Genomic DNA, 17,808 nt, shown 5'->3' with positions numbered 1-17,808 from the left:
CCGTATCATATAGACTTCTGAGTGGAGATCTTTGCCTTGCATACAGAACATCTCTGGACCCTGTACTGATGAAGCTTTTGCACATCCACAAACATTAAAATACCTAAATTTTGTTTGTTACATAAATAGGACATGTTTGAGAGACAGATATGTTTGTCAGAGAATTCCCATTCTCTGGAGCTGGCTCTACATCCATATGAAGCAGAGTTCTTCCCTACCCCTTTTTAAGCACAACTTGGACCAACGGATGAGTAATTGGAAATGCACTCCTGGTATGGTTCCTATGTCTCTGGTGGACAGAGGCAGTCAGTAAATTACCACCTATATAAATCAAAATTGTGGATCACATTTGGGTTGCATGGCTAGGATTATAAGGGCCCTAGTGGTCATTAGCCTTGTATATACCCGCAAACCTATGACCCTAATAGATTTATGCCAATGTCTGTTTATGTATGTACACCAAAGATCGGCTTCCTAGTCATGTCATTTATTACAACATTTAATAACAAGTATGTTGAGCTTAGGAAACAATCATTATTTGCTGCATTTCAGAATATTGAAACTGTTTTTCACAGCATTACTAAAAACAAATTATAGCAAATAATGGGAAAAGGTTTCATTATTATTATTTTTTTTATTTTTTTTTTAATTTTTTTTTATTTTACCTATCTGTTGACTGAATAATTCCCTGCAGAAAGTGTCCCTTATTAGGGGTGACCCTAGAACACTGTCTAGTTAAATGAGTTGCTTAGACTCACACGGTATACAAATTAAGGTGGAATATATCAAATCCTGTATACAGGCCACAGGAAGAAGCTTATTAACAGCTCAGAGCTTTGGTCCACTGTGATAACTGCTAGACTTTTAATAATAATTAGAGAACTATGTGATAGGAATTATGTTCATAGGTTCATAGATGTGTACTAGGCTAATGGCCCTGGAGCCTTTACAAGCTTAGCCCATAGGATTACCCTGGCATTGTGCCACCCAACCTTAGTTCCTAGTACCTCTGTTGAGCAGAGCCACTGGAGTGATCCCTGGGGTGAATTTTCTATTTCCCATCCACTCATCAAGATTTCTCTTGAAGAGGGCCAGTGAGTTGCTCTGCTTGACATGTATGGGAAGTCTATTCCATAGCATGAGCAGTCTCTGGGTTATGAACCTGTCCCTCCAGCATGTTCTGTTGATTGTGGTAATGAGGTTGAGGTCTCTGAAGCATGAGATGTGGCGGGATTGGGATTTCTTTAGATGTAGCATTTGTAACAGAGCTGGGTCAGACATGGCTTTGTAAGTCAAGCAGAGATCACCTCTAAGTAGGTGATATGAGACAGAGAATAGTTGGAGTTTTTTGAGTCTGTCTATATAGGACAAGTGTTTAAGGCCTAAGATCCTCTTTGTGAGGTACTTTTCCAGCCTCTCCAGTTGTTGCAGGTGTCTACTGAGGTACATGCCAAATGGGGCATTGTACTCGATAATTGGCCTAATGAGGGAAGACTAGAGGGAGACAATGACCTCTTTCTTCCTGGATGCAAAACTCTTAGTAATGAGATGTGCCACATAGAAGGACTTTCTGACCACAGTGACAATGTGGTGGTCAAAAGAGAGGTTGCTGTCAACCTGTGTTCCTAGATATCTTATAACACCTTCTGTGTTCAGTGGACTACCATCAATGCGGTAATTCAAGGGAACCGGGTTTTTCCCAAGGGGGATGCTGACACATTTTTTTGGCATTGAGCTTAAAGCCATGGTTCTGACACCAGTCGTTGGTCTCATTGAGGCCTTTCTGTAGGATGTCAACATCACTTGGGGAGTTAATTATGGCTCCCAACTTGCAATTGTCTGCTAACTTTATCAGCCAGAGTCCCTCGTGTTAGCCTGGACTTCAGAGAAGTAGATACCAAACAGGAGAGGACCCAGGACTGACCCCTGTGGGACTCCACTTGTGACTGGTCAACAGTCTGACTTGGAGTCAGCTACTTTCACACTGTGGGTTCTATCTGTGAGCCAGTTTGCAACCCACCTAGTGATATAGGGGTTGATGCCTAGCTTAGTGAGTTTTTCTATGATTCCTGAGTGGGGAATGGTATCAAAGGCCTTGGCCAGATCAAGGTAGGCTGTTTGTTTAAATCAGTTTGCTTGTTTTCTATTGTTATATAAAAAATTGCACTTTATTCATCTGCTTTTACTGTATTTGTGTTTCTTCCCACTTTATTTTGCTTTTGCTGCTTGTTCTTAAAAGTACTTAATTGCATTTATTCTGCTGCATTTATTACTGCTTGTTAGTAGCCTGATTAAATTGTAACTGTGATTCTAAGCCTTTGGTTGAAGCACTTGGGCTTCAGACCAGTTGTTTTACATTAAGAAGGTTTGTAGTCTGCACTGTTGTGGCAGGACAGGTAGCTTACATCCTTCTAAGTTGGGAGTTGCTGTTTGAAGGCTTAGTGTCTGTTATTCTAAAAGTGTATTCGTTCTGGTTTAAGCACTTGGGCTTTGGGCCAGTTATTTTACATTAAAAAGGTGTGGTCTGCACTCTTGTGGGAGAAGAGGGTAGATTCTGCCCTTCTGAGCTTGGAGTTTCTGGTTAAAGGCTTATTGTGCCTGCTTATTTGAACTGTTTCTTTCTGAAATTGGTATGCCTTGTTTGCTGTAGCATAGACTAAATTCAGACCTAATGAATCTAGCTTTGGTTGTATAACTTGAGCACTAATCCAGACCATCTTTTTTTGGAGAAGATTCCCCTGCACCCTAGTGGCAGGAGTGTGCAGTTAGAACTTGTCTGATTGAAGACTGCTGGAACGGGGCTCAGTTTTTAGCTTTTTATTGGTTGATTGGTTAATTTGTTTAAATAAGTTTGCTCATTTGCTACTGTTATATTTTTAAAAAAAATACACTTTATGCATTGCCACTTAGTTAGGGTCAAACTATTCCCGACGCCATAAAGTCTGCTCTTTAAATTTTCCCTTAAAACTAGCTAGGTTTTTAGTTTTAACATTCAAATATGTTTCTTTGAGCTCAGCACTTGTTCAGAACTCATTGTAAGCACTAAATAAGCTACAAATTACTACAGCACTCAACTTTCCTCACTTGTCTAGAGGAAAACAGTTTTTAGTACTTAATAAATAAGCACCTATACAGGCAAGTCTAAGGGTCAGCTCCCGGTGTTTTCTCCTGTCTACCTAATGAATCTGGGCATCTTGGGGTAATGCAGCAATTGCCTCATGTACGCAGACAACCCTGTCCTCCTACCACCCAACACTACAACCTGTGAAGGATGCACTTATATAGCCAAACTGGAAGCAAAGCTCTCTTTACCCAAGACTGGACTAGACAGTCAAGAGGAGAAGGCAAACACTTGCACCACACCACACTCATCACATAGTCCCTCAAAACTTACACCACCAAAACAGACACATAGAAACAGACACATAGAAACACAAAACACACACCTACATTCGCAGAGACTCTCAATAAAAATCTGCTCAAGCAACAGAGACCTCCAAAGCAGAAACACAAGGAACTTCCACCCCCCCCAACACAACTCAAATGACACATAGCTCACAAACTAAGTGTGCCACTCAACCACAGCCCATAAGGCATAACAACTTACCCAACACTCTAGTCATAGGTGACTTTATAGTCAGGCACACTGATGTTGCACTCACCAGGCTAAACAAGGAGAAAGTTACTGTCAGCTGTCTGTTGGGTTCCAGGATCCGCCACATAATGGATGCACTCAGGTCACTTCACAAGAAGTACAAATATGACTGTCATTGTCCATGTTGGAGTGAATGACTTGAGACATACCTCCCTGGACTACATGAAAAGAGGCATGGAGGAGCTTGCCGATCTTGTAGCCCAGGCAGGTATGACCCTAGCCCTGAGTAGCATCCTGCCATCACCCAGAATGGTACCACAATACAAGGACAAAATATTTTACTTCAACAGTTGGCTAAGCTTCTGGTGTCATTCTAAGGGGATCCAGTATCTGTCTGTCTGGGATGATATGATCAACAGACCACGATGCTTTGCCAGAGATGGCCTGCACCTGTCGTGCTTGGGATTCCCGATACTGGCTAAGGCTCTTGCCACCCCTATAGTGCCTTTTTAGGCAAGGTTCAAATGAGAAATTCACCATCGTAACAGGTACAAGCAAACAAAATCTGAAGGTAATGCTACTCAATGCTAGACGTCTAAGCCTCAAAATGCATTCACTCGAGGCACTCCTTAAAATGGAGGACATTGACATCTGTGCAGTGACAGAGACCTGGTTCAAGGCTCCAGAGAGCACCCCTGCATTACCAGACTATACTTCATACCACACCTTTCGGCCACCTAACCTGGACCGAAACACTAAAGGCTGAGGCGTGTCTATATTCATTAAGGATATACACACCTCCAAGCTAGTTGCTCAATATAATGCATCAGAGATTATCCAAGTGCAACTAACTCTGGGCAAGACTGCAATCCAAATTGTAACTTGCTACAGATCCCCCGCCATGCCCCAGGATTCCCATTCCTCATTTCTTGATACACTGGAAAATATTAGGGTGCAACCCAACAGCCTCATAATGGGCGATTTCAACTACCCCACCATTAACTGGGAAAACTACTCATGTATCAACTCTTTTACTCAAAGTTTTCTGGAATTCATAATTTCCAATGCCTTGGATCAACTTATCCACACCCCCACCAGGGGCAGCAATATCCTAGACCTGGTCATTACCAACATGGGTGACACCACAGAGTTCAATTCCTTGTTGGTCAGATACGACCACAAGCTAATCACCCTAGACACCCACATCCCACCCCTACCCACCATTAGGGAGACCACCGTAAAGAATTTCTCCAAAGCCAACTTCACACTTCTTAAGACAGAAGTGGCAAACTTCATGACACCCATGCAGACGGACAACAGAGGTATGACTGCTGAATCCTATACAAATGCACTTTATAAGGACTTCCACGAGTGCATGGATCGTGCTACCGCTAACAGAACCAAGATGTTATCCTCCAAAAAAGGAAGCCAATCTGGGGGTCCCCTGCCATAAACAAGCTCTACATCAGAAGAAAGAAACTGTTGCAAAAAAGAGTAAAATCCCATGATTGGAGGAACTCCCTGGTCAGCCTCAGTAAGAAGCTGAGATCCCTCATAAAATCCTCCAAAGCTAGTTACAAAAACAAAATCGCCATTGATTCTAAAGACAACCACAAAGCATACTATAGCTATGTCAAGAATCTCAATGGCAACACTCAGATCTTCTCTGAGTTACAGCACAATGGCACTAAATATACAGAACCAACTGATATTGCCAACATCCTGGCAGATAGGTTCAGTGCTAACTTTACCCCTCTCTCACCCCCTAAAGGGCCCATCTCTATACCGGAAGAATGCAAAGTCACAGCTGCACAGGTAAAAACCACACTCTCCAAAGCCAAGACCACAGCATCTATGGGACCTGACAACATCCCAGGCTTTGTTCTACATGAACTACAGAATGAACTGGCACCCCACCTAAGCACCATGTTCAATCATAGCCTCACCTCAGGCTTTGTGCTCACTGAATGGCGCACAGTGACGGTTATCCCACTCCACAAAGGAGGAGCCACCACGGACCCCGGGAACTACCACCCCATTAGCCTAACGAGCCTGGTCTGCAAGGCCATGGAACATATCAACATGGAACTTATAAACAAAGACATTGGTAATCTCCAAACTCTGGAACCCACCGAGTTCGGGTTTGTAAAAAGCAGATCATGTCTCCTAAACCTGATAGACTTCTTTGAAGCAGTCACCAAAGCCATAGATGAGGGTAAGGTGGTTCGCACAGTCTATCTAGATCTTGCCAAGGCTTTTGACACCATCCTCCACTCTGGAATTATAGGTGAACTCACTAAACTAGGTATAAATCCCTATGTCACAAGATGGGTTGCCAACTGGCTCACTGACAGAACCCACACTGTGAAAGTAGCAGACTCCAAATCCGACTTCAGACCAGTGACAAGTGGAGTACCACAGGGTTCAGTCCTGGGTCCTCTCCTGTTTGGTATCTACTTTTCTGAAGTACAGGCTAACACAGAAGGTCTTTGGCTAATGAAGGTCGGAGATGGCTGCAAACTAGGAGCCATAATTGAAACTCCTAACGATATCGACATCGTACAAAAGGGCCTCACTGAGACAGATGCCTGGTGTCAAAGCCATGGCCTCAAGCTCAATGCCAAAAAGTGCATTGTCATCCCCTTTGGTAAAAACTCTGTACCCATGAGCTACCACAAAGGTGGCAGTCTACTTAACACTGAAAGTGTGATAAGAGACCTTGGGACACAGGTGGACAGTAGTCTCTCCTTTGATAATCACATTGCCATAGTAGTCAGGAAATCCTTCTACATGGCACACCTCATCACAAAAGGTTTCTCATCCAGGAAAAAAGAGGTCATTGTTCCCCTCTACTTGTCATCCATTTGACGCATTATAGAGTACAATGCCCCTTTTGGTATGTACCTCACAAGACATCTACAACAACTGGAAAGGCCGCAGAAATACCTCACAAAGAGGATTACTGGCCTCAAACAGATGCCCTACACAGACCATCTCAAAAAACTCCAGCTTTACTCCGTTACATATCGCCTACTCAGAGGCGATCTTGCCTAACATACAAATCTATGTCAAACCCAGAGCTGTTGGGCATGCACCACTTAAAGAAATCCCAATCCCTCTGAGCTACATGCTTTAGGGACCTAAACCTTGTCACCACAATAAACAGAACATGCTGGAGAGATAGAGTCCTGTCCCAGAGACTTCCCTTACTCTAGAACAAACTACCTATCTATATCAAACAAAGCTCATCATTAGCACTCTTCAAGAAAAATCTTGATGATTGGATGGGAAATAGAAAATTCACCCCAGGGACCACCTCTGGGGCTCTGCTCGACAGGGGCACAGGAAAATAATTTTCTTGGGTGGTGAAAGCCAAGGTACCTTTTTGTCTAGGCTTATATAGGCCCTAGGACCAATAGCCTAGCACCTACCTATGAACCACCTTGCCTTCATCCACAGCTCTGGTGACTATCTCAAAGAAGTCGACCAAGTTGAGCAGGTATGATCTACCCTTCACAAAACCAAACTGTGTAGGATCCAGAGTTTGGAGATTCCCTATATCCTTGTTTATTAGGTCCATGATGATGTGTTCCATAGCTTTGCTTATCAGACTCGTCGGGTTAATGGGGCAATAGTTCCCTGGGTCTGTAGTCGCTCCTCCCTTGTGGAGAGGGATGACTGTAGCAGTGCACCATTTGGTAGGGACAAAGCCTGAGGCGAGGCTGTGATTGAACAGGGGACAAAGGTGTGGTGCCAGTTCACTCTGTAGTTCATGTAGAACACAGCCAGGGATATTGTCAGGTCCCATAGAAGCTGTATTCTTGGCCTTGGACAGTGCTGTTTTAACCTGTGCAGCAGTAATACTGGGTGCCTGGCAATCTACTGGTATTGTGATTGGTCCTTTTAGGGGGAGAGAGGGGTAAAGTTGGCACTGAATCTGTCAGCCAGTATATTGGCAATATCTGGAGGTACTATTGTGCAGTAGCTCAGAGCAAATCTGGGTATTTGTGTGGAGATTCTATACATAACTATAGAAGGCCTTGTGGTTGTCTTTATTATCTGCTGCAATTCTGTTTTCATAGCTAGCTTTAGAGGATTTGATGAGGGATCTCAACTTTTTGTTGAAGCTGATAAGGGAGTTTTTCCAGTCTTGGGACTTCACCTTATTTCACATCAGTTTCCTCCTTCTGTTGTAGAGTTTGTTTATGGCAGGGGACCACCAGATTGGCTTCCTTTTTTTTGAGGAGAGTATCTTGGTTCTTTTGGGTATGGCAAGATCCATGTATTTGTGTACGTGTTCATACAGTGCATTGGTGTATGATTTGGCAGTCATGCAACTATTCTCCATTTGCATGGGTGCTATGAAGTTAGCCACTTCTGTTTTTAGGCGCCCAAAGTTAGCTTCGGAGAAGTTTTTCATGGTGGTTACCTTTGTGTGGGGGTAGGAGTGGGTGGGAAGGATGTGGATTTCCAAGGTGATTAGTTTGTGGTCAGATCTAACCAGGGAGGAGTTCATGTAAGAATATCTAAATCAAGAGAGAGCATACACATCATTTTGTGATAAAGAAGAGAGTAAGGCTGAGATGCCTTTAAGCATCATGTTTTTTTAATATATATGGATGCCATCTTAAAAAGATGTTTTAATGAAACAGATGATAGATCTTAGACTGAGCCACCTCTTATCCTATAATGTTATGCAGACAATACCTCACCACTAGCTCTTACATGTAAAAAGTTGCACTGACAAATAAGAAAATTAGATTAAAGCTTACATGATGTAGATTACTTATTAATAAAAATGTTTTGATTGAAAAATTATTATTTTAAATAAATTAAAGAATACTTTTAAAGGGTGAAGATATACAGAGTACACAGTGCAAAGTACCTATGAAATAGTTTTGTAGATCATGGCAAGTGGAATCAACATATTAACATTTGATGTCAAAAGTTAGAAAAAAAAAGAAAGAAAAAAGAAAATATATGTTCTATATACATTAGACTAAGAGTTGGAAAGTAAAAATATTAAGCCACTATTCTCAGCAATAAAATTTATATCACATGGACTAGAAACATAAAGTCCAGGGATCAAAGGCACTTTAATGTCAAAAGTATCATGTTAATCAAATGTTTATTTAATCTTAATTATCTTGGCCCTCTTTCATCTGACATAGGTACTTTCCTAGCCTAGGTCTCCTTCAATTCATAAAAGAAGCAACAAGACCTAACCTCAGGTCCTCCATATACTTTACACTTGATTGTTACAGACATACCAAACTCGATCACCAATATAAACATTCTGTCACTAAGAGACCACTGCCAAATCACCTTTACTATCTTATAAAGCTGCCACCAATATTAAAAGCTTTCAGAAATCAGAGTAGCACAAATCTAGACAAACTCACAACCTTTCTCACAACCCTTAATTGGAACCATATACTCTCCTTACATGACCCTAATACAGCAGTTATAAGCCTAAGTATCTTTCTACTCTACCTGCATGACAAATTTTTCCCACTTATCTACAGGCTTCATAAACTAGCCAAAACTGAATGGCTGTCGACTGAACTCAAACATCTTTTAACTCTAAGGGATGAAGTGTGGCAAAACTGGAAACAGACCCTCACAACTGACAACCACACCTTCTTTATAGTCCTGCATAACCTAGCCAAGAAGTCCATCAGAAGTCACAAAAGAATTTCCAAACAAAGGAACAAATTACAAGGAAACAAATTACCCTCTTACATTCCCCAAATACTTTTGAAAAGACATTAACTTACTTACAGGAAGAAACCACGTTATGATACCTTGTATACAAACACCATTCAGTGTGGTACAACAAAACCTTCTCCAAAAGATTTCCTTTAAGAATTTAACACCACAAAGCATTCTTTAGCTATGTCCACAACTTAAAAGACAATACACAATTGTGTGCTGAGCTCATTGTAAATGGAGCCACCTATACTGAGCCAGAAGATATAGCAAACGTCCTGGCTGATAAATTCAGCTCCGACTTTACCCCTTTCTCCCCTTCAACCTTCCCTCAGGAAATATCATGAAACATAACTGCCCCTACTATCCCTAGGGAACAGGTCCTTAATGCTCTCTCTAACACCAAGAACACTGCATCAATGGGCCCAGACAATATCCCAGGATGCCTTCTGAATAGCATGAAACATGACCTATCAGGGCCTCTGGATTACTATTTAAATGTAGCCTCCAAACAGGCTGCATGCCTCATGAATGGAGAAAGGCAACAGTCATCCCACTGCACAAGGGTGGTCCATCTACAGAGCCTGGAAACTGAAGACACATAAGTCTCACTAGTGTTATATGTAAAGCCATGGAAAGAATTATCAGGGAGATGATCAATACAGATATAGTAAACCTCCAGACACTGGACCCAACCCAGTTTGGTTTTGTCAAGGGCAGATCATGCCTACTCAGCCTGGTGGACTTCTTTGAGAAGGTCACTAAAGCAATGGATGAGGACAAAATTGTTCACACTGCCTACTTTGACCTGGCCAAGGCATTTGACACAATACCCCACTCAGGCATTGTTGATAAACTCAAGAGGTTAGGTACAAACCCATATGTGACCTGGGATAGCCAACTGGCTCACAGACAGGACCCAGGAAGTTAGAATTGAGGAGTCCACCTCTACAAAGAGCCCAGTCACAAGTGGTGTCCCTCAGGGATCAGTCCTTGGACTGCTCCTTTTTGACATTTACCTCTCAGAAGTCAAGGCCATTGTCAGTGGTCTCTGGCTGACTAAATTTGCAGATGATTGCAAATTAGGAGCTGTCATTGAATCTCACACTGTCACAAATGTTTTCCAGGAGGGGCTGACACAAACAACTGGTGTCAGAGCCATGAACTAAAACTAAATGCCAAGAAATGCATAATAGTATCCTTTGGGAAGTCATCCATCCCTAGTAAATATCATACTGACAACACACCCCTTAGAGATGATCCAGTAATCAGGGACTTAGGACCACACATAGATAGTAATCAAGCCTTTAACCATCACATATCTACAGTGGTGAAGAAATCATTCTATGTTATGCAACTTATAAACAAAGGTATTGCATCAAAGCCCAAGGAAGTCATTGTTCCACTGTATTTGGCATTCATCAGACCTATTATTGAGTACAGTGCCCCCTATGGTATGTACCCATCTAGGCATATTCAACATTTGGAATGCCCATAGATGTTCCTCACTAAAAGAATACAGAGCATAAGTATAATGTCCTATGCAGACCATCTCAAGGCCCTATCCCTGTATTCTGTCTCCTACAGGCTTTGAGGGGAGCTCTATGACTGGCATACAGGACATTGTCAGACCCCACTCTGATGGACCTCTTGCATATCCCCAAAACAAACAGCACCAGAATGACCTGTTCTAAAGACTTAAACATTGCCTGTGATATAACTAGGACCTGCTGGAGACATAAGTATGTATCCCAGTGACTACCTAGTCTATGGAACAGGCTCTCCATCCATGTGAAGCACAGTGCCTCCCTAATCCAATTCAACTGCAACTTGGACAATTGGATGGGAAACTGGAAATTCACCCCTAGTTTGGCACCTAAGTCTGTAATGGACACAGGTAACCTGTAAATGGTTTATCTCTCAGGCTCATGCTTACACTTATCAATGGTATCAGAACTTGTCAGAGATTTGGAATGGATGGCTAGGCTTAAAAAGGCCCTTGTGGTCATTAGCCTAGTAAACACCTATGAACAATCTTCCATCAGTAAATTCCAAACATTCCACACATCATGCATTCCCCACCATGCCACCATTCACCCGTCTCTTCCACTTTAAATATATACATCTCAAAAAAATTATATTCTACTTGAAAGTATTATCAACACCCCTCCTAGATCTGATAATATAAACCCCTGGTTCATATATTACTGTAGAGCTATTTATGTTTTCCTCTCACCCACATATATAATCTATGTGCCATACAACACATCATGCCACATATTTGGAAAACTGTTTTAACTAATCCCCTCCCAAAGGAAACTAACTGAAAATGTATTTATTTATTTATTTATTTATTTAACATTTGTTTACCAGGAAAGTCTGACTTGGAACAAAGCCAATTTTCAGTGGAGGCTTGGGGAGAAATGCTTCAGATGCATGTCTTTGTGACATGGGAAGAAACTGGAGCACCCATGTGAAACCCACACAAATGCAGGGAGGACATGCAGATTCCACACAGAAGGCACCCCAGACAAGAAACAAAACAGAGAAGTTCATTCTGTGAGGCGACAATGCTACCGCTGCACCACTGCACCAAAAATATCCCTCTCACTTCTATCCAGTATCCATCCTCTCAAGTCTGGGAAAACTTCTTTCTCTTTATCCAGCATTGCCACCTGCTTTCCTCCAAACAACATGGATTCTGGAGTGGATGAGGTGTTATGACAGCACTTTGGTCTGTAATTGATGACATGCTGCTAAACTCTGACAGTGGCCTTCTTACAAGTGCCCTATTGCCCTATTTATAGAACTGACAAAGGCATTAGACCTCATTGACTACTATCTTTTTAAAAACAAATGAACTGAAATCGGTATCAGTCTAGACACTGCTTCCTGGTTAAACTCTGACAGACACTTCAGAGTTAAAATAGGACCTTCCCAATCAGAATCGGCATGCATTACCAAAGGTGTACAACAAGGATCCATTCTTGCCCTCCTTCTCTATATTCATCAACTTCCTTGTGACCTCATCCATCTACCGCTTGTTCTCTATGCTGATAATATTGTTATTTAATGATCAGATCACTCTCACACCAACATTCAGTGCCAACACCAGTCAGACTTTCATCAGCTGCAGCAATGGCTCATAAACCCTATAAACTACTTCTCAACCCAGTCAAGACCAAAGCTATACTTTTTGTAGCTCCACAGACAATTCACCAATCACCTAACTATTTAAGTATCTTTGACTTTCACAGCCAATCCAAACAGATAACTCCACCTTCAAATACCTAGGGCTAAGTACTTAAACTTCCATTTCCATATAGACAAAGCAACAGATAAAATAAACTCCCTCCTCTTATGGGCCAAAAAGATCTTCCCTTTTCTATGCTAACCAGTCAGAACAGCCATTGGCAAAGATGTTGTCTTTTCTCAGCTTAAATATGGGCTCTGAATTTTTGCTTCTTCCTCCAAGAAAAACATTGCCACACTCCAGACTATCTCTAAAAGCATCTGCTGAGTCAATACAAACTCACCTTTCTGTAAGTATCACTATATCACTCTAGAAGACAAATGACTACCCATAAAACACAGATGTAACCTGTTTTTAGGATTCCAACTCTTCAAACTACTCCAACTCCACTCATTTACTCTCCTTGCAGCTAGACTTCATTAAAAAAACTCATACAACCTGAAACACACCTCACAAGCCACACCAACTCCCATGGCCACTAGAACCAAACTCCATAGCACTGTACATGCTTTCTCATCTCAGGCAGCTACTCTTTGGAAAGCTCTACCCATTGACCTAAAGGAAATCAACACTTATTTCAAATTCAGAATGCATCTCAAAAAGTACTTCTTCATCCAAGTCAAATGTTCTTGCTTCTACACAGGACATATCACCTAACCTATCTCCTTTCTGAGTTTCCTCTTCTCTCCCAAAATGCATGTAATTAGTCAGAACTACTTTGTTATTGCTTACATTTCTCTATTTTTTTTGTGAAATGTTTTGTATTTTACCCTGTCTGCGCCTGAAATCAGTCAATATGGATCAGTGCACTATCATGGTAAACCAATATAAACAAGTAAGTAAATATATAATGAATCCACTTCCATCCCAGAAATTTGCATTCAGGAATAATTTGGTACAGTGGGAGAGCAAGCTAGTGAACAAATGACAACATTGTCAAACTGGATGAAATCACGGCGGTTCCAGCTGAGGAACTAGTATGACAAGTACGGCAAGATAAAGAAAAATGTTTAATTCAGAGGGCAATGTGGTGGTAAAGAGAATAATAGGCTTACATGTTTGGAAAAATATTGAAAGAAAGACATTCTACTCTTAAGAGTGTAAAAAATCAATGGAGACCAAGTGACAAGGGAAAATTACTCAGAACAGATATTCTGATTTATTTGCAAAATGGCTAAGTCTGTAGATTACTAAATATGTCCACAGCACAGAAAATATAAAGATGCTAAAGATATACTTAAAATATAAATCTGAATTATATTAAAGTAATACTTTAAATACAAGATGTAATAACATAGCTACAGCCTTATAGATGGAGAGAGTGAAACATCATTTATTTTAGTTTATACATTATTTAATTGTGAAACTTTTAGTGAAATCATTGAAGAAGATTTAAGAAAAAATGTAGATTCAGGTTACCAGATATATTTGTATGAGGACAATAAACATCTATGTGAAACATTATTTACGATATATCACACTGACACAATTAATAGAAGTGGTAAAATGGGTCTGTAAAAATTATAAAAACGAAAGATGCAGATATGTCATTTGTATTCTATGTTATGTTTTATCAAATTGTAATGGTTTTAGCTATTTTCTTTTATTTATTTACTGTAGATCAAACCTGGCTTTGATTCATTCTTAGACTGAATTTGTAAATTGTTTTTCTTTTTTCCTTGTCAAAGTTTGGTTGAAACAATAAATTAGTTCACAGATTCATAGGTAGTTATTAGGCCTGGAGTCCATGAGACCAATTGCCTGAAAACACTGTCTGATTAAATGACTTGGCCAAAGTCACACAGTAGGCAGATGAAGGTAGAAAAATTCAATCACTGTACTCTTGACACAGGAAGCAACTCATTAACAAGTCAGCGATTTAAGCCTCTGTGCTGCCAGAACAAAGAAAGAATAGTTTGAGCCTGATGGCCTCAAACTCAAGTACTTCTTATTCAGAGTACAGTGCTTTACCACATGATTGATTGATGTTCTCCCTCCACTTTTCCTTTCTCATATTTCACATCTTTTTTCCACTGTCCCTTAAATCTTAATGGCCTTGTTTCTTCCTTCATCCATGTACACCTAATTGTATAACCTGTATACGGTGAATAGTTACTGTATATGCTGCATTTTAATCAAATTTTATATATATATATATATATATATATATATATATATATATATATATATATATATATATATATATATATATATATATATATATATATATATATATATATATATATATATATATATACACACACACACACACACACACACACACACACACACACACACACACAGACATATATATGGGTCTACTTATTCTCACTGAATGACCCAGATATTGCCATTCACAATGTCACTCAGTAAACACTGGCATTGAACACACTACTTTGCATGTGTTGAGCAACAGCCTTTGTGCATGCAAAATTAAAACACCAAAATTAAGTAAAAAACAATTGTGCCCTATATCCCCCTGCTAATTTTATGTACTAATGCCAAGATCACATAATATCAAGAAAAGGGCATATTCCCTTACCCCAAATATTGTGCAGTCTTGCACACCTGTCAACTATCTGTTTAATCCACCAAATTTTGTCTATTAAACAGATACCAAACAACTATAGAGATGACAATATTAAGTCCCCCCTACACACACACACACACACACACACACACACACACACACACACACACACACACACACACACACACACACATTGCCATTTTGCTTATACCTGTATTTTTAGTGTTAGTGCTTACTTGTAAATCATGCTTTAGTATTCACCAGTATGCATGCATCAATTTGAAAATGTTAGTTTTGTTGCCATCTGCCTATACTACTCTCCCAGGCTGTGTCTGAAAATAATCCATTTGGATCAGTGCTTTATCCCATTAAAAAAAAGACAAAGCTAGACAGATAGGAAGATAAAACAATGCTGTCAAAACCTCTGTAGACAATGTAAATTTATATGTATCCATGTACTGTTGATTTGCTAAAATTTGAATGTCTCTATACAAAGAATATTACAATATAACTGTGTGCTACCGCTTTGTTAATCTTTGATTATTTGTTGCAATGTAATTTATAGCTCTCTGTTTGTACCATAGCAATGTTAAATTTTTGTATTTTGTTTATGGAGCTTTTCTATCCGGGCCTCTGCTGAAAATGGGTAACTGCCCAATCAGACTTTACAGGTAAACAAATGTTAAATAAATAAATAAATAAATAAATACATAAAAATAATTTGCTTGGTATGAAGTATTCAGGTAAGGAGAGACATGCATTTTTTATTCTGGATAGCCAAAATGCTGCTTTAAATGTGGCAGTCCTACATACTTAAGTTATAATTGTGATTCATAGATCCATGGATATTCCAAGGCCATTGAGTCTCATGACCATTTTCATCCTGCCAGTACCTTCTCTCAGATAGGTCAATCCTGGAGTAAGTTTTGGGATACTCATCTAGTCACCTAGTTTATGTTTAAAGGAAGACAGTGAGTTGTACTGTTTAAAATGCAAGAGAAGTTTATTCCAGAAGTTTGGGAGTTGCTGGGTTAAAAACCCTTCCCTCTACCATGCCTTATTTATTTGTTTGTGAAGATTTTGGTCCCTGACAAATAGAAATACTTATGATGAAAAGATCATTTGCTGTGATTCTCTCTCTCTCATCAGCTTACTGCACTACTACAACTGCCTACTTTGGCTGTCATCATTAATCCATATTTTTTATTACATTGCTTCATTTGATTTTTATCAATGCCCATCTCTGAGACATCATTTTAAGGAATGTTTGAATGACAGGCTTTAATATGTATCTGAGTTAATTGTTCTTTTCTAAGTAACAACAGTAGTTCAGTGTTCAAATGTGAGGAAACTAACTACTGTGATTAATAGGTGTTATTTGGGTTGAGCTGGCTTTTATTTTTAACATTTTGGCTAGAATTAGAGTCCTTGATGATAATATTCCCTACCCCAACTCATTGATTTGTCTCAACCAAATACAGTGCAAAAATGATGTGACAAACCACCAGAAGAAAACATGTAGTTTTTCAGAAAATAAAGTGAAGAAAAATCAAATACTAACAAAAAATTAGGAGAGTAAGATGAAAATATGTATTTCTTTGCAGCACTCATAATTTGATTAAAGGGAACTAATTTATAATAAGAAAGAATTAAACTAATTTGTGGGTGGAGTTTTCCTGTACATTTGTATCTGCAAACTAAACTTATAGACTTGCTTCAGACTCCTAATTTAACTCCAGGCTTCACTATTTGTCTGCAGTGTGATAAATCTGTGATTGATAAGGCACATTTAAATGTGAATGTTTAAGAGCAATTGTCTTTTTAATGGGCCCATAAGCTGGAATAAGGGGCCTAACCTAATTCATTTCCGTTCCTATCCTTCATGATGTAACAGATGATGAGACAAACATAGGAAGGAAAAGCAAACATAAATCAGTTCCATCATAAAACAAATGGAATAATAATTAAATTATTATTTTTTCTGGGTGTGTGTTGTGGTTAAAGTTGGATTACAGAGAAGGCAGATCACTTTTTGGACAAAAAAATAATGTTTTTGGTGTAATTCTTCTTTAACTACTTTCTCCAAGAAGTAAATTATTACATTCATTTGACTTCTCTACCTTAAACTTTTAACAGATATGGCAGGAGGAGGGGAAGTATCTGTAAAGATAACTGAAAAATCCTTATCAAAGCTCCAAGTCATTTGTCTAGCCTTAGCTATGATTGATTCACTGGATATTTTACTTGTATCATATATGTTTCCTATGATGATAACCAAATTGTACCTAAAATTGGAAGGATTCTGTTTCCTTACTGCAGTTTAATATATGCTAGTCTGCATCCTTGTAAGCATGACACTGGGATGATGAAATAAGTAATCATGGGGATCATATTTCTCAGTCACTTGGTCAAAGAGTCTCCTATGAATAATTCCTGCTTTATCGTTACAGCCTCACTCTGAGCAGCAGGTTACTGTAGAACAGGAGCAGCCAAGGAACAGTTATTTGTGTTTCATGTTTTTGATGCTTTAGTTTGGTCTGTGAGCAAGGATTTTAATCACATATATACTGCCTCACTACTTATATCCCCACCAGCACTCAGTGTTTCCTTCTCTTTTTTTTTTGCTTAGAAGAAGGAACAGTAGCACAGACTCACTGCTATCAAGTTCTTCTGTTTATGGTACATTTTACTGAATATGTATAATCTCCTCTGTCACTATTA

Source organism: Protopterus annectens, chromosome 2.part0 (assembly GCF_019279795.1).
Source record: "Protopterus annectens isolate FY-2018-M chromosome 2.part0, PAN1.0, whole genome shotgun sequence".
Taxonomy (NCBI): domain Eukaryota; kingdom Metazoa; phylum Chordata; order Ceratodontiformes; family Protopteridae; genus Protopterus; species Protopterus annectens.
This window is presented reverse-complemented; position numbering follows the sequence as displayed.